We start from the raw sequence: 19,845 nt of genomic DNA on the forward strand, positions 1-19,845 counted from the left end.
CATGGTTCTCAAAACACTCCCAAAAGAACACCAAAAATTTATGAATTGATCCAGCTTTTCCATAGGTAAAATAAAATATCAGTGTTTCTATTGAAACTAAGTATTTAAACTTCAAGCTTTCCTCCAATATATTTTTTAACATTTAGTGAGCACTCTTTTCCTAGAACCTTATGTTAGCAGTTACAAAATAAACAAATTGTACAAATTATTTTAAAATTCTTATATAAACAAAAAGGTTATTATTTATTATTATGGAAACATATAGCCTTGGTAATGAGTCTTTTTTGATGTGAAATAATGCTATTATAGCTCAGATATGAGGTGTCCTCTAAAGCTAATGTGTGAGAAAATGCAAGGAAATTTAGAGGTGAAATGATTGGGTCATGAAAACCTTATCTTAATCAGTGTATTAATCCACTTGAATGGATCAACTAGGTATCAACTGGAAGCAGGTAAAATATGGCTGGAGGAGGTGTTAGTTGTTAAAAACTTGTTTGAAATTATCAAAAGCCTTTCTAACTTTTTTAAAAGTGAAATTTTTAGAACCTACTAGTATGTGGTATTTATAGTATGTAAAATTTATGTAAATTTACCATAGACATGTTGTACATTGACCTATTAAAATAGTGAAGACAAGTAACATTTTCTTGCAACTTCTGTAAAAAATATAGAATGATCTACCTTACACTCCAACACTTCAGGATCTGTCTTTTTTCCTCATCAAAACAAATAAGCTATTACAGTGAACGTCTGGGCAGCTATCAGTCTGAAATTCAACAAAGAAAAACAGATGTTTATTTTGCAACAGGAGAACACATTCTTCAAGTACAATTGTTTGTTACATACATGCTAATTAATGCAGGTGGAGCTGCCTCTAGGGTCCTTAGGAGTCAGTGTGGAGAAAGGAGTTCTTATTATTTTCCAATAAAGGACTAGAGGAGATCAAGTTTCTACAAAAAGAAAGTTTCTCCCTGATGGCTTTGGGCAGAGAGTTGGGGAAGCTCATTTCTCCTAAGACCAGGACTGGCACTGTGGTACCTGCTGAGTTATGGTATATGGCATGCTGTCCTCTAGAGAATCCCCGGAACTTGGGCTCAGAACGTCTGCTGAAAGACTTTCCCACAAGCACATAAAGTCAATCAAGGATTGGTTCTGCTCAGTTCAAACTATTTAGAAGCCTAATAAAACTCCAGTTTCTCTCATTCTGGAGGTAAAGACAAAGGAAGTTGGGGTAATATTGAAAAGATTCTCTTTTTAATATTTAATAAAATGTAGATGATTTTTCCTAAGAGTTAAATAACTGAGGGAATTTATTTCAGTATATTCTGGTGAGGGCATTGCAAAGGGATTTATAGAGTATTTTTATTGACTTGAAGTTTTTTTTCCAAACATACATGAATGAGATGTGATAACAGTCTTCAATGTTTCCTTGGATCATTTGGGCTTATAAATTTTACAACTGTAACACTGTCTACTTTTTAATAAAACAAGATTCATAAAAAATTCTGGTAAGTTGCCACATGTAGTCATCTTAAGTAGAGAGGAGAGATTTTTCCATATTGTAAAAGAGATTGGGTCCTCCTAACTATACACCAAATAATTTAGCCAATCTCTCAGTCTATTGGCTTGGTTCCTTAATCGTAACTTGCAATAGAGATGAAATTTTATTGAGAAAGTTTCACAGTTATGAGAGACTGTAGATTATGCTATTATGTCCAGAGATTGAGATTCGAAGATATTGAGGTGACCCTGTCATCTTACATCACAACTGACTCGGGTTCCCTTTAAACTGTCGATAAACTTTCCACCATCCCAAAGAGGGTGATCTCTAGTGCAAGTGAGTCAATTTGAACAACAAAGGAATAGCAGAAATATGACTATGTGAGTGAATCCATTATGTCTATTTAAAATTACAACTGCATCATGATTATTGAGAGAAGGCTTCTCTGTGTAAAGGAATCATCCTATTTTGGTTGCATCCTCTTTGACTTGCACAATTACTACATGATGAAGTTAGCCTTGCTCAATTTTTCAACTGTGTGATCAGCTCCAGAGTCTGCAACATATTCCTGATCTGAGTCTTCCCTTGTGCTTGACTGGCAGCCTGTACAGTCAGCTCTCCTCTGTGACTTCCAGAATGAATTGTCCTGTGGAACTGCAAACCATCACAGAACGAGGTGGATTTCTGCTGGAGTCTTAACTTTGTTTTCAGATTCATTTTCCATCTCACAAAGGTAGCTTTCTTAATTTGACAAGTGATAAAATCTCTCCTGCAAAATGTAATATTAGATTCTTCCCACTTCACCATCTCAGGAGGATTGAGTTAGAAATAAATTGTTTACTTAATGTGAAGATACTGGTCCAGAGACAAAACCCCTCTTCTCTTCGATAATACCCTGACAATGTGTTGCTAGATGACAAGTTATACGCCCACCTAGATGTTTCAGGTTGCAATGAGTTGGATAAAAACATTCTCCTTTTGTTGCTGTTGGCAAATTAGGGTAATGTATTTTCTCTGCTAGCGTTGTTATGTGAATATTAAGGCCTTGAACAAAGAAAGGCTAGAAAAGGTGATTATTTGCTTTAAAATATTTTTGAAAAACTTCAAATTTAAACAACTACCTAAAAAATACAAATGTAACTCATATGTTGAGTAGAGATCACTTCTTATGTGGTTGAACTTTACTTCTTTTAATTATGAAAATGTGCTTCTTGGAGAGGTGGAAATGACCTTTTCCTAACACTTCTAATTTATCCTCTGCCTGGAGGAGAGAAAAATACTTTAGACAAACCATCTGGAAAAGTTCTAATTTGTTCTATGAAAAAAATAAACATTCTGCTCAGCAGAAATAACCCAACTGGCAAGAGTCTTCTTTCCATTTGGATTATTTCTTATCTTGCCTTATTATTATTGTAAATTAAACCTTTACATCTGAACTCAGCACTGAAGACAGTGTTCCCCCTAAAACATTTTAGAGAAAGTATAAAGATATGAAGATATTTATACCTATAAGGCCAAAAACAAAGTGAAGAGTTATGAGAAACAAATGACTTTTATAGTTGTTAATTCTTTTGTACCTACAGATTTTAATATGAAGTTTACCTCATTTAAGTATTCATTAGACTAAGACAAATTTTGGTGAACAAACTCCTTTGTGTCAAACACAACTTAAAAGCTTAAACACATGTCAGAAATGTCAAATTCCCCACACAATCAATTTTTAGCATTTACTTGCTAAACTTTCTACGTTCCTGCCTCTGTGATAAGTGCCTTATATGAACTGATGAATATAGTACTCATATCACCCCTATTATACAGATCATTAGAATAACAGAGATAAACTGATTTGCTAAAGATTGTACAGCTAACTTCTAGAGCTAGGAATTGAATAAGGAATTTGGTTCCCAGAGACTGATCCAATATGTTTTAAGTGATAAAATTTTAATGAGGAAATATTTTGAATTCAGACTTTAGCTATGAAACATCAATGTGTGTAATATACAGAAAATGGTATTAATATGAATAGGTAGTAGTTTATCATGTTTTAAGAGGAAGAAGTAAAAGAAAACAAAATATGATAGCAAATGGGCAGGAATTCAGGAACCACAGGGGCCTGAACAGGAGCAGCAAATTGGTTTGAGTGGGAGAGGTTATTGGTATCATTATGGTAAGAATTTTGCCCCATTGACCAGTCTGCTGAGATTGAATGAATAGAACTTGGGGCTGTGGGGAGGTGGTTGTCTTTGGCATACTCCCAAGTGAATCCTATCCTTTCCATCTCTGCTACCACAGCTTTCTTCTTCCTGTTATTTATTTCTGTAATTAGGTCCAAACTCTTTGCTGGGCTCCCTTCCTCTTGTTGTCTACATCACCATTCACTAGTTCACCAATCCATTCTCCACACTGCTGCTAGAATAAGTTCTGTAACATTCAAAGCTTCTTCTCTCATTTTTTTTTTTTTCATTTTAAATTCTTCAATTGCCTCTCATTGCCTTCAGGATAAAACTTAAATTCCTTAGTCTGACATACAAGGCCTTTCATGTGTGGTAGCTATAATATTGAAGTTACAAACTCCAATGTACAAAAATGTATCTTGCCTCATTTCAATAACTCAATTTGATTCTCCAGCTCTTGGAACTCAGCCTGCATAATGACAGGCGACTTAATCTGGACATTTTCCAGGTTTCTCTGTCCAATTTATCCATTTTCCACTCAACTCAGTTTTGAAATTCCGTCATAATCACTATGTCTCTACTATGTCCTTTCTCCTGACCACTTCCCTTGGAGGAGTATTTGAAGAGCAGCAGGACAAGTATGGTAGGAGTTATCTGTGTCAACTGGGACCCCAATGGCTTCTAAGCTATCTTCCCAAGGGATACTGACCACTCCCATATCAGGTGCTTGGAACTGGCTGGCTAATCTTAGATCTCTACTGGAAGCTATATAACTCCTGATCTGCTATGGAGTGCCTTTATTTTGGCTTTGGTGACCTTTAGGAAGTGCCACAGAGTCTTTCTCTCTACTAACATCTTTTTTATACTCCCTGGGAAACTCAATATTTCTATTCACTTCACCTGGAGACTTTTGTAGGGCTCTCCCAGGTCTTCTTTGTGGACCGACTCACACATTTTCTGTATACTCTCACCAAGCCCAGAGTCAAGGTGTCTATTAATGAGGCAGAGCTTGGGAAGCAGAGAAAGAGGACTCCCTGCACTGAGATTCTGCCGAACTTCAAAATAATTCTATCATGTTCCTGCACAACACTAGGTTATTCTCAGAGTGGGAAAGAGTGGGACGAGCATCCTACAATACATCTAACTCCCCTCCTTCTCTTCCAATCTGCTCTCTCCCCAGGTGGGAGAACTTTTCTGCTCTTGGTAGGTAGGTCAGAAAAGGACTCTTTCAGTTTAATGGCATCTTCTTGCAAACACATAGTTTTACACTGTTATCACAATTATTTGAGGTTGCAAGTTGAAAACCTGGTACATTTGTCCTCTGGATGTCACTTAACAGTTTCCTTCTGGATGACCTTGTTCTTCACTCTGGAGTGGGTGATGCTGCTCCAACAGGCTAAAAGAATGGAAGTGAAGCCACAAATGGATATTCTAAATTATTGTTTTGTCACACACTCACTTCTTGCTTTGTTTTCTAGCCAAATATGTTCCTATTATCCTTATCACAGCACATATGCACACACATATACCTCACACATGTGTGCATGTGTGTGGGAGAGCTGGCCAAATTTAATGACCTTTTAATATATAACGAAGGGATAGTTGTGCCCACACGGGAATTTAGATATTACTTCTGACTGCCTACCCCACCACAATCTGAGTTTGATGAACTCCTATTGCTTTCTATAGTTTTGAGTTTACTTTCATCATGATACCTCAGATTGCAATAATATCATTTCTGAATTTGTTATTTTCCTTACCTATTGAAATCTTTGATTTTAAGAACTCTTATTTTCCATCAGTGTAAAGCCGTACTCCCAAGCCCCTACTTTTAGCCCATTTTCTGGCATTTACTAGTTGTTTGTCTACATTGATTAGATGGATGAACAAATGATGAGCAATTGAGAACCTAAGTGATTCAGAATAATGTACCGCAATGGATTTCAGATAATTTTTTGTTTGCATATTCCCTAAAGAAAGTTGAAAATAATTCACTTTTTAAACACATTTTTAATGTTAGGATTTAAAAATGTTCATTATCCATTGAGATAATTTTAAGAGGTGTTAATTGTTAGAAGGCAACCAATATTAAAATTTAAATGTTGCCTTATTTTAAGTACATAGAGTAGAATGCAAATACCATACAGATTTGATAGCTTCCACTATTAATTTAAATAGTACATAAACGAATGCTTCTTAAATAGTTGAAATTTTTACCTTTTTTTTTCTTTGAACTTACATCTCAATTCCATTTCCTCTTCAGATTTTTCTACTACAGCAATATTATTTCATATTTACAAGATTTTGTGGGTCATTCATAATTTTTTTCTATGCATCAAAACCATAAAAATTGAAACTTAATAATAGTTTCTTTTAATTTTCTGTAACTGTTAGCTCCAAGTGTTTTTTTAAAGCTTTAGTTTATATTATCATAACCATATTAATAGTATGCACTCGATCAAACCTGAAAAATAATAAATTTTGATAAGAAATATAGAAAAGTAAATTTATTGAAAATACCTCTAAAGAAAATGATTGGGGCATGCTTTATCCTGACTTTATTCAGGGAGCTGCAAATCACTCCTCAGATTGGTGCTGCGGAAGTTTTTATATGAAGGTATGCCAAGAGGGTTCACTTTTTATTACAAATAGAGAGAAGCATGGTTGAAAAAAGGGAAGTGGGAAAGGAGAACTTGAGGACTGGCACATTCTCAAGCAGATCAGTTTTTGGAAAGAAAACATGAAACTTGAGGATCTGGAAAGTGATTTTCTTAAACTGGTTTCTAAGTATCTACAAAAATATCTTTCTTAGATATATGTATACCTGAGTTAAGGTCAAAATCCTGATCTAGAAGAAACTGGTATTATTTACTAAGTAAGAATAATAGGAGAAGTTTTTAGAGTTAGAATGTGTTTTCTTTTTAATAATGCTAAATTGAATTAGGATTATATTTCCCTGTAGATATTTTAAACAATAAATTAACAAATAAAAAACACTATTTGTGTTCACACAGATTCCCGGACAATATACAATCCATCCTAGATGACATAACATAACTTACATTCTCTTGGATGAAACATTTTCAGATGGCTTGTGGTTAGTTTTTGCTTGGCAGTTTCCTTTGAAAAGACCTTACCAGGTACACTTGAACCTGATTAAATAATGAAAATCTCATAATCCATAGAATTTAATAAATAAAGGCGATTTAATTTATATAAATAAGTAATAAGGTGCTTCAAGTTACATATAACTTTAATGTGCCTTGAGATCTATGTAAATATGTATGTATTACATATAAAATAGGTTTTTTTATCTAAGTTTTTTTTTAAATTATTCCATGAAATAGAAAAATAAGTAATTTTATTTTTTAAAAAAAGTACAGTCAAACCATGAAAAGAGACAAAGGAAACTTAATTGCATATTATTAAGTGAAAGAAACCAGCCTAAGAAAGCTATGTTCTGTGTGATTCCAAACATATGACATTCTAGAAAAAGTACAACTAGAGGGACCAGGAAATAACCAGTGACCGGAAGAGGTTGGGTGGAGAGGGATGTATAGGAGAGGCCCAAGGGCATTCTGGACAGTGAGACTAACTGTAACTGTGGACACACATCCTGCATTTGGCAGAACCCAGGGAACTGTACACCTCAAAGGGACTCCTAATGTAAAGTATGGTCTCCAGTTCATAATAATGAATCCATATTGTTTCATCCATATATCTAAGCTTTTTATATTTTTTTTAATTTTATTTTATTGGTTCTTTTCAAACAACAAAAACTAGTTTCTATGTTCACTATGTTTTTCTACCCTGAGGAACATGATTTTAGAGCAATATTTGGTTGGCTATTAATATATAACATAAAAATTAAATATACTAATATGATTTTATGCATACATTTTATTATAAAGCATTTGTTCAGGGTTGATGTTCAGCAGTAGAGCATTTACCTAACATATGCAAGGTCCTGAGTTTAATCCTGAGCACAGCAATACAACAACAACAACAACAAATTTAAAAATTGTTTATTTTTATACTGTTATTTAATTTTTTCAGTCTTAGTTTAATGCATTATTACTTACTACTGTAGCTTCTTTATCCTTTTCCCCTACCTTACTCTATTTACTCTATTTATGTCAGTTACTTTATTTTATTTAACCTTGACTCTTATGGTGAAATGTCTAGGATGACAGACAGACACTCACAACTCTCTCTCTCTCTCTCTCTCTCTCTCTCTCTCTCTCTCACACACACACACACACACACACACACACACACACACACATAACTTTTGAAAAGAATGAAGTGACCTTTGAGTTCTCTAAGCATAACTATTGTGACTTCTAATTTTCTACTTACTTTCTCCTATTCTTTGCAGATAGACCTTTGCATCTATGTGTGAAAGGCTCTGCTCTTGCCAATAATCATGATTTAGAGCAAGAAAGAAGATTCATTAATAACTAAGCCATAGAAAATTATTAATTAAGATATGATCAAGTAGCAATTTGTCTGAAAAGAGAAGATAATATACAATGACACAATGTGAATGTTTGTGAGAGGGACTTCCAAAGATCCTATGGTGAATAAGTGTGATGGTGGTTACTGAATAAACAGTTCAGGTGTCTCTCTCCTTTTCCTGGGCACATGAGTAACTAGCTTCCCTTGAGGCTAAATGCAGCCAGTCGGATGGGAGGAAAGGTGAGTGTGCAACTTTTGAGTCTTATTTAAAATGATGTCTTTTTTTCCTGGACTTCTATATTTTTTTCCCTTGGTTTGCATCAAGGAGGTGCCCACATCTATCTTCAACTGTTGAATGAAGAAGGCGCTAGGGATGGCAGGACCACAAGATGAAAGGAACATGGGCTCCTGAATAACTTTATGACCGATGATTCTAATGAACTTCTAAGCGAGACAGAAAACATTTATTTTTAACATGAAGTGAATACATATTTGGGTCTGTTTGGTGACCACTCACTTCAGTGATATGAAGGGGCTCAGAATAAATCATGGTGGAAAATAAAGCCTCAGGGAAAGGCAATAACACCGAAAACTTGGATCTTTCAGAAAAAAAAAAATATTGACACAGGGAAATATAGATAAAACTAGACCACAGGAGAGATGAACATTTCAGAGGAAAAGTTGAGATCTGTTAAGAATTTATAGAAGAAGCTAAAGGTCCTGGAAAGACACTTGATACTCAAAGATGGGAAGATTTGAACTGAGACCCAAGAGCAATATTTCAAAGTTCAATATTTAACAGTCCCTCACTTGGAGGGACTGTTAAAACACAGATTGTGGTATCCCTCTTCCAAGTTTTCTGATTCAGGGAGCTGAGAACTTCAGTAACCTAGGGAGATCTGAGAAATTCTCCAACTTGACCTTTAGGTAGACCTGCCGTGAAAAATCTTGATATAGCATTCATCAAGGAAGTTGATGACATACTAAAAAGCCCACTCTCGTCGTCCATTAGATGTCACACCTGGGGATGTGAGAAGAGGGTTAAATCTGTAAAAGCCAAGTCTTCATAAGCCTAAAAACCAAATTGAGAGTTGTGATAAACTAGGTATTTGTTGCCTAGTAATTCTATTTAGAATTTTATCATGATAATTTGCATCATGATAAAATAATCTTGTTTTAGTATAATTACTAAACAAATCAGTTATTCTGTCTTTGAGTAAAGTCTGTATAGAAGAGAAGGGAGAAAGGCCAGGGATATTTTTAAAATAAATAACTCTACAAGATTAACTTTGTAATATAGTGCACAGAAAAGCCAAGCACAGTGGCACACGCCTGTAATCCTAGAAGCTCCAGAGGCTGAGGCAGGAGGGTCACAAGTTCAAAACCAGCCTCAGAAACAACAAAAATCCTAAACACTAGAAATCATTGTTTATGCATATTGTTGCTAAATTATTTCATGGGCTTTTGGCCAACATTCCTAAATTCATATTTCAGTATTCAAAGCTTTTCTCTGCATTCTTGGCCTAAAAATTACATTATGCATTTTGGCCTCTGAAATCTGATATTCCTGCTTTTTGTCTCTATAATATTAATATTTCTTAAAAATATAATGATGATTTTCTTAAATATCCCTAAATATATGTCCACATGGAATATTGGATGTACTTATTTATTAAATACTTCCCAAATCCCAGTAATTAATTAAAGTTATTTTGTACCATAACTCAATATAGGATTTAAAAATTATAATACTCTGAGAAGGAAAATTTGAGGTCACCAGTTAATCACTATCTTCTTTTTTGTGGTTTCTGTAGAATACAGACTTTGACTCAGGCTCAGAAATTATTGCAGAAATCTCTGACCTAGAGATTGCTTTCCTGAGTCTTCTTTTTGCAACCACAAAAATTCTTTTTATACTTAATCTCCATTTTACTTACCTGAAAGCTTATTATATCTTTTTGATTATTGTTGATTATTTTAGTATTGTTTATCTCTCCTAATAGACTGCTAAGGCAATGTGTATTACAATCATTGAGGCATTCTCTGTGCCTTGCTAGGTGCATGGCTTACAGCAGATTAAGCATTTGCTGACTGAATGAACAATAAATGAATAGATGAACAATGAATTAACTAATATTATGCTATTTAATGCAGTGTGCATGTATATATTTGCATATGTTTTACATACATGTGTATTTCTTTTGTGCATATGTATCTATAAGGTATACATACACAGGTCACCTTTAATAGCATTTTTTTCCACTTAAATTTTATAGAATTTTAACTGAAATTAGATATTTATTTTCTATTTTAGCATATATAAGAATAATAATAGCCTTAACAGTTTATACTGTCTCTGCTCAACTACAATTGCTAAGTAGCTCTATTTCTTTATATTTACTTAGTTATAAAGTTTACATAACCATAGGCACTTTGAGTCATGCAAGCTTGGAATTCTTCTTTTATTTGCAGTATTTTGACCCTGATATAGGTTTTTCTGTTGTTTTTTTGTCCTTGCATGGAACTATTTGGAATATGTCCTTTTGCCTTTTAGTTTTGGTTAAGCATGAATCTATTCTTTTGTAGTTATTTTCTCCTTTTTTTTTTTTTTGGTTATAACAATGTTCAGAAGCTTCTGTTCTTTTTCAAACACCATTTGATCATAAGGGAATTGGAATGTTACATTTCAAAAATTGAACACCTCATCCTGAGGAATGAAAGACTTTGAAATGGAGGTGTCCAATGTCCTTGCATTTAGACCAGAGCTCAGAGTCTGGTCTGACTTGAAAGCTGAGACATCAAAAGTATACAATTTAGCTGAGTTTTCTCAAACTAATCTTCAAGACACCTAAAATGCAAGCTCTACTCATCTGCCTCTGTTCAGTTCTAATATCTTCTTGTTCAATTTTTGAAACATAAGAACAAAGGTTCTACAGGAAATTGTTAGTTAATGAACCATGCGTATTGTAAGGATGAAGTGACAAACAAACAGTAACAAAAATTGGGATATTTCACCATTTTCAACTTCTCCATCATTTGTTAAGTTAAATAAATAAAATAATTTATTTTTGAATTATCACAGTCAGCACCTTAAATGTTTTGTACCCATTATGCTAAAAAATGTGATGGCATATAAGATTGTAAATAATTATTTACACATTTAACTTTATTTTATTTATTTATTTATTTATTTATGGTACGGGGGTTAAACCCAGGGGTGTTTTATCACTGAGCTACATCCCCTGCAATTTAATTTTTTTTTTTGAGATGGGGATTCATAAATTGTTTAAGATCTTACTGTGTTGCTGAGGATGACATTGAATTTACAATCTTCCGGACACACTTTCCTGAGACGCTGGGATTACAGTCATGCGCCACCATGCCTAGCTTAAGTTGACTATAGGAGGTTTATAAAATTTTGTTCAATATACAATGTTTTTACATTTTATCTATCTTTTGTTTTTATCATAAAGTTTTTCTAGTATTAATTTGTGACTCAATATCTTTTTTGTAAAAAAAATCATGTAAATCATATACATTCTTGATAAAAATGTGCATGAGAGATATTAATGCATTTCTTTAACAAAAACATGTTCATATTAATAATACTATTCTTTCTCTTTTCTAACCAGAATGGTCACTTTCATGTTCTTTAAAATCAGTTTTCAAAATCTTACTTCTGGACATTCTTTATTCTTTTCTGAATATCAAAATTGACTCTTTTCTTTACCATCACACTGAAGTTTAATCATGCTTTGAAATGACATTGAAGTCCTTGATTTCATGGGAAGCATTAATAACCAGCCTCTTTGTTTAGATTTCCAGTTGAATATATTGACTGTAACATTTCTGTGTGTGTTTTAAACAATAGATATTTTTAAGCAATTCCTCTTTTCTCATGAAGTTATGGACATTGTCAAATGATTCTTAAATTTGCCAGCAAAATAAATGCAATTGCAAACTGTAGATATAATTTTTGAAATGAAATAAAGTATTAGAATAACATTTGCAAATAACTTTTAATGACTTAGAAGCAGAGGATGGTGTACATTCCTTTGTTTCAGTAATATTCAGAGTATTCAATGGATTGTTTTGGTGTAATGAGGAGAAATCCAAGCAGAGCAATAGGTTGTTTAGCTGTAAGGGGCAGATTTTGAAATTCAGAGCTACTGAAGTGATAAGAGTTTTCAGAATCAGGGTAAGGAAGTAACAAAATTGAGTGTGTGTGTGTGTGTGTGTGTGTGTGTGTGTGTGTGTGTGTTAGGAGGAGTGGGACCAGCTGTCTATGTGGATGTTCACTGGTTCACTACAGATTTTTTCTCAAGCTCTAGGTTACTAATCAGCAGATGAAACTTTCTAGGCCTTAGCAGAGGCAGCTCATTCAGGCATGAAAATTGAAAGGAGCTGTAAAAGTCACAAAGTGCTGGGAGGTATTGGACCTCTATCCTACCTGAAAAGGAGAGACTTCATTAAAACACAGAATTTGGCTGAAACCTTGTTCAAGAAGGCCAAACCTTGGGGATAAGGCCAAGCCCTGGAGTAAGTAAGAACCAAACTAAGCTGGGACTACTTTAACAAAGAATAAAACTAAGTGATCCAGGGTCCCAGGCTTCCACCATGTCTCTTCATTCTTCAGTGCATCAATATCAAGATCATTATGCTTGTCTGGATCAAGTGCTTGAAAGGGGAAGGACATTAGGATCTTACAATTTTGCAGTTTTAATAGTCAGGCATTGAGGGAGTTGACTTTATTTCTGTTCATCTTCCATTTGTTTTTTTGCTACTGTGAGTAAGAGGACTGACCTGCACCATTGTAGAGATTGAAAAATTTATTTAGGGGCTCACTCTTTCAGAGGTCCCAGGCAATAGACAGTGGGCTCCATTCCTTGGATCAACAAGGTTAGAAGAGTATGGTGAAGGGGAGCAGCTCACATAATGATCAGGAAGCAGAGACTCCACTGGCCCCTTACAAAATATGTACTTCAAAGGCATGCCCCCAGTGGCCCACCTCCTTCAGACACACCCTACCCACATTCAGTTATCACTCAGTAAATTACATCAGGGGATTAATTCACTGATCAGGTCAAGGCTTTCATAACCCAATCATTTCTCTTCTAAACCCTCTTGCATAGTCTCACACATGAGCTTTTGGGGGACACCTAATATCTAAAGTATGACAACATTACTTAGAACTCAGGTACATGTCCACACCAAACTCCATGGGAAACTGGGAAAATTGTCTGGCTGTAAACTGGTAAGAAGTAAAATTAAGTTTGTTGATTAGCCAATCCCTGAAACATTTGCAAAGTACACTGAAGAGTAGAGTGTTGCTGGGAGCTGGAAGAAGGGAGATAAATTAGAAGTTAGAAGTTTTTTATGGCTGCCAAAACAATGTCCATTCTGAGATACTCATGTTTCTATATCCAGTAGTAGCCACATTGTGCTGAAGAGTAGCTGCTCAACACTTTCCTGAGGACACTCAGAGAGAAAATGTGTAATATTATATGAGCTTAAGTCAAGTAATCTTGCTATGGATCATATTGCACTGATTCCACAAAGTTCATTATCTATGAGCCCAAACACCATTGACTTTGGCTAAGTGTGTTGTAGGTCCATGTAGATGTCCATATAAGGGCCTCTCGCACGGTCTCAATCCTTGCTGTTAGCAAAAAGAAGTCAAGCATCTGAAACTTGGTCTCTTTTCTAATTGGAAAGATGTGCCTAAAGTCCATGCCAGTCCTAACACACAATAAGTTTTATTTAAGGATTTTAGATACTTAATGTCAGATATGTGTGGTCATTTGACAGTTTGGTTTGGAAGTTATACAAATGATTTGTAATAAATATTTTGCCACCAATGGCCAATGAACATAAGAGTAATATTACAGAAGGCATCTCCATGCAATGAATTAAACATTGTCAGATATATTTATTGCTCAACAGTTTGATGTATTTTTTCTGCTTTGCTCTGAACTGTCATAAGAGCAAGATGGGAGTTGGTAATGAAGAGAGGGATAAAAGAAGACCAAAGAGATGGAAATCAAAATATCAACACAGGCAGTGTATGGGGCATAAATAGCCGTTCCAGATAAACTCAGGAAAATCCTCCTTTTGTCTTTGTTAATGGGGATGATCCCATTTGTGTGGAACACTAGAGTGCATTTAGATTAAGTGTTCTCTTCAGTCTCGTTTATAAGCTCTTGAAGATCCTCAGAGCAGAGAGCTGAATGATTCTGGGAAGCTTATCCTGAGCTTTGGAGAGATTATCCCCAAGTTCACTGGCAGGCCTGCAGAAGGTGACCTGCCTGTTATCTCAGAACACTCCATACCGCAGAGATCATCAACACCATTATGGCCCTTGCTGCCTGTAAATGCCTTTAAGCGGCTTTAGATAGAAGATATATGGCCTGGGCCTGGAGCAGAAAATTTCATCACCACAAATTCTCTGCTGGGTCCTTGTTTAGAAATAGTGCTCACATCTTTGGGTTTGACAGGAAAACAGCAGCTGTTTTCTGATCATTTGGCCATCTGTTCTTTATTGCTTATATTATTAACATTTACAAGGGCTAATTGGTATTCTGAAGTGACTAAGATGATTGATCAAGGAATGCCCAACTATGTATATCATGATGACTGCCTTAAAATTGCCAGAGGGAGAAGTGCTAACTTCATATTGTCTCAATGCTGAAACTATGTCCACCTGGCCAAATTCTCTTACTGTGATAATGAGGGAGCAACATAAAAAATGTCTGCTTTTTCTATTTTAAGTTAACTCTACTTAATCAAATTATTTCATGGTCAGTCCACATAAAGTATCACTGATCATCCCAGGTAATGAAAATATCTTTATCACTCAAAAAGTATTTCAAGATCCATCAAGAATTTTGGAATTTGTCAGTATTGTTTTTATTTTTATTTGCTTTTGTATTTACTTTTATATACTATTGTCAGTTTTGTGTTTTAGTAAGGTTCTTCTGAAAAACTAAGATTGTATTCTTTAGTTTTATTCACCTTACTTACAAAACAAAACAAAACAACAAAAAAAAATGGAGTGCTGGCTGGCCCTGAGTGGCTATATCCTAAATGTTTGAGATGAGACAACTGTAGAATGAGCCAATTCTAAATAATAAAATAATGGCAGAGATTCTGCTCTTGGATTTGAGGTGTATAAATTGTTATAACTGCTGGTTTATAGAACTAATACTTTTCAAAAGCCTACAAGGTACAGTCATCTTGCCTGAATTACTGTAATATCACTCAACTCCTTTTTGTGCATTTAGCCTTTTTCTACACGGATTTATCTTCTATACTGCAACTAGAGTGATGCTTCGATAATGTGAATCCATTCATGTTACTGCTCTAATTAAGATCTTTCAGGAGTTCTTTATTTATTTCAAGACAATGTATACATCTTGGCAAAACATTCAAATTTCATTATGATCTGGCTCCTCTAGGTGTCCTGACCCCTGCCATATTTTCTAGCTTCATCTAACTACACATAGAGCTATACATCCATCAAGGTTTCTTGTGTCTCCTTGCTTTTGCAGAGGCTTCTCTCTGTGTTTAGAATTCTCTCTCTCTCTCTCTCTCTCTCTCTCTCTTTCATCTGAAAAACCCTAACAGACCATAAAGTATCACAAACATGTCTATCTCCAACCCACTGCCCTCCACTGTACTGTATTATATGCCCCACTCTTGTCCTCTGATCATGTATCAACCCTCATCTCTCTGCACCACATGCTTACTCAATAGTTTGCTCCCCTGCTATGTTTAAGCTCCTGGATTGTGAAATGGATGTCTTCTATTTCTAGAGTCACCACAGATTCTGGCATTCAGAAATTGTTCAATGACTATTTGGTGAAAATATATAAAGAAGACATTATAGCAACAATACAACTAATTCCTAATCCTTTTTCAGCATTTACAAGGTAAGAACAAAATGTTCATTGTATGCACTGTATCATTCCGTTCTGTACAATAATCCTTGGAGTAAGTACAGCTATTTTTTTCATACTGCACACAGCTTTGCGTTTGACAGGAAAGGTAATAATAACAGTCGGATTTACAACTAAAAAATGCTTTGAACACCATGCTAAAAATTGGGGGCTTCGTTTTATTAGTATTGATTAAAGTGTTTTGAAAAAGGAGTAATATATATTTGGCATCTGATTTACTGTGTTATTGGAGGGCTATCTTAGAAAAGGAAGAGATTAGAGGCACAGAGTCCATTAATAGGCCATTTCAAAATTCAGACAAGAAATGACCAAGATTCAACTCAATAAACAGCAGTGAGAATGAAATCCAAGACTGATTATAAAGTATATTGCCAATTAAAAGTCCACAGGATTTCAGCTTCAGATGAGTATAATTTTCAGGGTGAGGAGGAAGGAAGGAAGAAAAAAGGAGCCTAAACAATTTCTTCAGGTTTTGTTGTCACAGGCCTTGATCTAACTTTATTACAAGTGATTTAGGACATTTGTGTCCTCAGAGTGCTATATTGTAACTATAGTAACTGTTTGTTTATTATTAAAATGCATTCATAGCACACCTGATTCCAAAGTTTGTATGAAAACCTTTAATAATAATAATAGATATTATGCTTTCAAAAAATATGAAAATTATTCTTTTCATGTCAAAAAGAATAAGTTCAAAATTATTCATCATTTTTTCATTAAACAAATTGCATTTTCATTTTGCTTCTTTTTCTCACACCATTTGCCTGATGGCAAATCAAAACCTGGCCTTCAATAATCTGAAAAACTACAAAAACCATTGGACAGAATGAGGGGAAACAAAGACATTGGAAAGGAGACTAATGTTGTTGAGAGCCACAGCCAAGTCAGGATGGCGCATGGCTTTTTGCCAGAAGGAGTGGTTGAGAGGTGACACCAGGGAGCCATTAAGATGATGATAATTAAGTTAAGCTGTGTATGATTGCTATAACTGGATGATGCTGGATTGAAACAGGCTGTGTATTCAGTTGTATATAGACCCCTTCTGTCCGGCTCCTGCTGCCTCTGGCACCCGCTACTTTTGAGTTCTCCGAGAGTTCCCATTGAGTTCCTGCGGAGCCCCCATGGAGGGTGAGGGTGAGGGAGTTCCCGGGGAGTACTCGTGGAGTGCTGGTGGAGTTCCAGCAATAAAGGAGTTTCTGTTTGAACCTATAAGTGCCTTGTGGCGGCTCGGTTATTTGGTGCCCAGCCAGACTGTGGCATAATGTTAAATGTTTCTGGTTAAATAATAGAAAAGGGATTCAAATAACAGGTAAAAATAAGCTTCTGTGAGGTGTCTATAAAACTTAGGGTTATATAATTTTCTAATTTTATGTTAGCCACATGATTTCTTTAAGTAGGCTATAGAAAGATAAAGCCTTAGCTTAAAAACAACTCCTCCTAAGGAGAAGTAAAAAGTGGCTATAAGTTACTTGATTTATCTTTTTAACTTTAATTTGTATATTGCAGTTGATAGTTTTTTAATCATTTAAATAAGATCTTGAGAAAGGACAGTGACTTTTTTTTTCCTAAAATAATTTGTTCTGATTGCAACAGGTCAACATATCCTGGATTACACTGCATAAAATATCATTACAGTCTGGTTCTTGATTATACATTATGATTACAATTTTTATAGTTATTTTTACATGGTGACATACTGTGCTATTACATTATATACACATGTATGTGTATGTAGATTCTGATAGAGATTGCTCTCTCTACATATAATATTCTCTCTTTCCACACACAGAGTCATGAACACACACATATATGCATTCTCTACTATATTTCCTTAGAAGATCTTCCCTTTATTTTCTTATTGGTTGTAGTTTGCTGATATAACTCTATGGATCTCTATATAGTAAAAGTCCATAAGTGAAAATCACAAGTTATATTAACCCTAAATAATGTTTGGGTATACCTCAATGTACCATAGAAAGTATTTTAAATCAACAGATACTGGCTCTAGAATTTGTCCAAATATCTCCTCTCACCCCCTCAATGACCACCCCAATGATAGAAATGGTATGGACTCCAATAATACAAGAAAATGAAAGTTTTTAAGACATGCTTGACTTTTCCTCCTTGAACTCGCCCATTATCTTTCTATGTGCTGTTCCCATCCAATTCACTACAGCAAAATTTCTACTAAAATTATGGATGCTGAGGTATACCACTATATATTCCTTCAGCATTCAAACACTCCTTTTCCCAGACCCTAGGAGTGAAGTTGCTGATTTAACCATTGAGTTCGTCTCCAGGCCTGGTCTTTGGCCAAGCAGAGCTACCTGATACAAGTGGAAGGTATCTTACATTCAATGGGAGCTATGATTTGTATCTCCCTTATCTTGATTTGGGGAAAATATGCAGGGTCACTTCACCTTCAGAGCAAGTCATGGGATTTTCTGAAGCCTGTCTTGAAACTGCATCTCAGACTACTTTTTCCTTTTTCTCCTTTCTGTTACTCTCATGGCCACACAAGGGCTGTATTTGAACGTACTCCATTATAAAACTCTCACTTGAAAATTTCCATCTCAATTTGGCATGTAACAACAGTTTTGTTTTAAGGAAGAAACTTTTTATTTTTTTTCTATTTTGTGTTCTATTCCTCCAGAGAGCAAGGAAGAAGCTACCCTGTGAGGAGAGAGTGAGAAACACAAAGGTTATATTATTTTGAAAACAGATATTTTGACTGTGTCTGAGATTACTGTGTGACTTAGAGAGTTATTTGCAAATTACATGTACCTGGCACTTGAGAAAACTCAGTGGAGTCATTATTAGCATACTCCATCCCCCAGAATCTTGAACTATTAGTTAGCCCAACCACAATCTCTCTCTCGATCTCTTAAGCAATTAAGTAAATTGGGGGAAGAAAAGTACAAAGTATATGTTTCGATCAATTTTATTTCAGTGTAGCATATGCCCTGATTCCTCAGTATACATCTTTAAAATATAAATTATATTTATACGAAGAGTGTGGGGGAAGGAAGCTAGCTGAATTTTAAAAATGACCAAATACATCTCTGTTTTAATCTTTGAGCTTTGTGTTTGTTAAAATTTTGTCAATATTGCATATCAACTTTTGTTAAAATTTATGTCACGGATTCATTATACTTATTGTGCTGATTAGCCTCTTCATTAATCAGCTTTGAGCCAGTATAATGAAATACTTTGCACACTGCATTACAAAGCAAAAGATGTTTATTTTGGTTCACATTTCTGGAGGTTGAAGTCCAAGACTACTAGTTTGGGTGACTGGCAAAGGTGAAAGAAACATCACGGTAGTAACATGTGTTAGAGTACTCATATTTTGAACGAGGAGGCAAAGAGAGGACAGGTAGGAGGGCACAATCTCAATGACTTAAGGGATTCCCACAAGTTCATACCTCCTAATTGTCCACAGCACCTCCTAATATAACCACCCCAGAAACAAAATCTTTAACAAATGTAACCTTGGAAAACACTACACTATCCATATTCAAATAATAACATTCCTTTCCGGGTCCCCAAATCTGCTTACTCATCTCACAATACAACATACATTCATTGCATTGCCAAGACTCTAAGTCAGTGGTTATGGCATTATCTACAAGTCCAAGTGCAAACTCTCCTCCAAGTTTCAAGGCAAAACCAGTTGTGAACCCCAATGAAAGTACCAAAAAAAAAAGTTAGGTTCTCAAAAAAAAAAAAAAAAAAAAAAAAAAAAAAAAAAAAAAAA

Source organism: Marmota marmota, unplaced genomic scaffold (assembly GCF_001458135.2).
Source record: "Marmota marmota marmota unplaced genomic scaffold, marMar, whole genome shotgun sequence".
In the NCBI taxonomy this organism is placed as follows: domain Eukaryota; kingdom Metazoa; phylum Chordata; class Mammalia; order Rodentia; family Sciuridae; genus Marmota; species Marmota marmota.